Genomic DNA, 3,320 nt, shown 5'->3' on the forward strand with positions numbered 1-3,320 from the left:
TTTTTTTTAAATTCCTACAGCACCTGGTATTCCTAGGTGGTCTCCCATCCAAGTACTAACCAGGCCCGACCCTGTTTACCTTCCAAGATCAGACGAGATCAGGCACGTTCAGGGTGGCATGGCTGTAGACTGTTCTTAAATCTTTTATCATTCTGTATCTTAGAACTCTTTTGGTACCTGATATTTTTTTCTTAAATTTGCATTCATTTCAATAACTTTTTTTCAGGTGTCTGTTAGGTGCTAGGCCTAATAATAATGGTTGTATGACCTGTGTAGTAGCAAGCATTGTACGCTCTACTATTTTACAATTCTTAATACTTTTTGAACAAGGGACCCCACATTTTCATTATGCACTGGGCCCTGCAAATTATGTAGCTAGTTCTCTTGGGTACTGGGCTAGGTGATGGGGATACAGTGATAGAAAGGGTAGAAAATAGAGGGGGGTGAAAAATAAAAATAAGTTAATAAATAAGGTGATTTCAGATGAGGGTGAGACCTATGAAGAAAATAAGACAGGGAGATGTGATAAAGAAGGATGGAGGGCATTGGGTGGTGAGAGTGAGCTTCCAGGCTAGGACTGGAAGTTAAGAAGGAACTGGCCTGGTGGATAGCTGGGGTCTGAGTTCAGGACCATTTCTTCCTGTTCAGGGCTACAACATGTGGTATGTGGAAATCTCTCAACTTATATTTTGAATGAATAGAACTTCTATTTAAAAAGGAAGAGCACCAAATACAGAAAACTAATTCATAATTTATTAGAAACTGGGACAGCATCTCTGACTGATAAGGGACATTTGAAGTTTACTTCAGATCTCCTTTAGGATCACATGTTTTAGCAGTTGGATGGAGTACACCATGTCCAGGAAAAACAACCCCGATGGAAAAGTCCATTACTCATGGTCTCCTCCAGGCAGAAAAGAGGGAAGTTCCTTGTTCTCAGCAGATTTTCTTGCTTTCTTAACCATAAATTGAAAAACAGAGGTGAAAAAAAGTTAGGAAGAAAGGCAGGCATTGTGTGTGGGGGTTTACTTTCCATCTGTTTTAACAGGATGAGTGTCATGCCTTTTGATTTGGTTTTACCATAAGGCATGTGAAGTTAACATAAGCTTTGTAAACTATAATCTCATCTCTGTATTTGAAAAAATAAATAAGAAAAACAACTTTGTAGTTCAGAAGTCACCAAAAATGCTCCAAGAGTCGTTGAAAGGTGCATACATTGACTTTCATTTTCTGATTTTAAATGCTACATACAATAGATAGTCGACAGCCCACATTTATTGAGTACTGACTAGTACCAAGTACAATGCCCATGCTTTATACAGGTTATCTTTTTATCTTGGCAACAACCCCACGGAGTAGGTACTGATTCATCTCCATTTTACAAATGAGGCTTAGAGGATATGATAACAAAAGTCCCCCCTCTGGGTGTAGAAAAACAGGATTTGAACCCAGGGTCTACTTTCTTAAACACAGCATTTCCATTTTGCTGCGGCAATCAACGAGAAATGCATCTAGGGGTTAACATTCAGGCATGCTGTTAAGATTTCCTTCCTGTATTTCTGCAGAATCTGTTTTTTTTGTTTCGTTTTGTTTTTCTCTTTCTCTCTCCTTTTGCATTCTTTTATAAACAAAACAAAATAAAACTTCATAGTGGAAAATTTCAAGCACTCACAAAAATGACAAGCTGGCATAATGAATCCTTCTGTATCTCTCAGCAAGTTTCAATAGTTATTGACACATGGCTAATCTTGTTTCAATATTTTCACTCACTTTATGTCCTGTACGTATTATTTTGAAGCAAATTCAAGACTTCAAGTAATTTCATCTGTAACTATTTCAATATAAAAGATAAGAACTCTTTAAAAACATGCCCTATTTAAAAAGAATAATTTCTTAATATCATCAGATACTCAGTGTTCGAATTTCTAATTGTATTATTAAGGTGATTTTTTTCAAGTTTGAATGGAGATTTAAAAAGTCTGCTTTTTGCAATTTGTTGACATTTCTCTATGTTTTCTGTTAATCTATAGGTTCCTCTTCCATCTATCTCTCTCTCCTCAACCCCAGTCTCTCTTATTGCAATTTATTCGTTGAAGAAACTGAGCCATTTATCCCGTAAACTCTCCTACACTCTGAGTTTTGCTGATTACATTTCTTTGGGTCATTCACCATATTCTTCTATCCATTGTATTCAACCAACGTTGAATCTGACAGCTTGGTTAAATTCTGGTTAGGCCTTTTTTGGCAAGACTGTCTCATAGGTCACGAACCTGAGCCCTTTCATGAGGGGCAGAGGGGGCGGGGCATCTTTTTTGTAATGTTAGCAGATGTCGATACTCAATAGCTAGATCATTTAATTGACTGGGTTGCAATATGATGACTTTCCAATTCTATCACCTTTTACTTATTAGCTAGAATATTTCTATAATGAGAAATTTCCCTTCATTTACTAATGGGTTACCCAGTGCTATAATTCATATGAGAAAGACAGAGCAAATGCTTGATTCTTTATCTTTATTCACCAGTTTTCAAAATAATAAGTTGACACCTCTAATGGTGGCCAAACTTTTTAAAAAGTATTTATAAATACATGAATTTAGATATATTATATGTTTTAATTCACTAAAGTTATTTTCCTTACTGATGTTCAAATTGTCCCATATTGGCCAATGGTAGCTTCTTCAAGTCAGTGTCAGCATTCTTTTGTCACAATCCTAGAAGTCTTTGATATTTTCCTTGATACCTGGGATAAAAAGATGCTCATCTTACCCATTTACTACCCAAGACTTGTGCAACATCTGTTATTGCTTTTTGTCTCATTTTTAAAAATGAGTTGTGATTTATATATAGTAAAATATATATAATTTCAGAAGTACAATTTGCTCAGTTTTGACAAAAGTATACACCTATGTTGTCCACCCCTGTCAAAATATAGAGTATTTCCAGAAAGGTACCTGTGCCAATCTTTCCCCATCCTCTATAAACAACCATTGTTCGGATTTCTATTACCACAGATAAGTTTTTCCTATTCTAGTACTTCATATAAATTGAATTATAGAGTATGTATTCTTTTATGTCTGGCTTCTTTCATTGAACAAAAATTTTGAGGTTCATTCATGGTTTTCCATATATTTGAAGTGCATTCATTTTTTTTTTATTCTGAGTAGTATTCTAATGCATGAATATACTATAGTTTATTTTCTCTCTTGTTAATGGAAATCTGGGCTATTTCCAATTTCGTGGTATTATAAACAAATATGCTACGAACATTTTTTTACAAGGTTTGTGTGTGTGTGTGTGTGTGTGTGTGTGTGTGTGTG

The 3,320-nt window shown here is 35.3% G+C and overlaps 1 protein-coding gene and 1 pseudogene across 1 annotated transcript in view; both read right to left on the minus strand.

The window, feature by feature from the left end:
- The window catches only part of FRMD4B (FERM domain containing 4B), a 165,605-nt gene that overhangs the window by 143,897 nt on the left and 18,388 nt on the right, over positions 1-3,320 (minus strand). The gene's annotated exons all lie outside the window — the stretch shown is intronic.
- Positions 12-130, minus strand: LOC111738661 (annotated as a pseudogene).

Source organism: Pteropus vampyrus, unplaced genomic scaffold (genome assembly GCF_000151845.1).
Source record: "Pteropus vampyrus isolate Shadow unplaced genomic scaffold, Pvam_2.0 Scaffold41, whole genome shotgun sequence".
Lineage (NCBI taxonomy): Eukaryota > Metazoa > Chordata > Mammalia > Chiroptera > Pteropodidae > Pteropus > Pteropus vampyrus.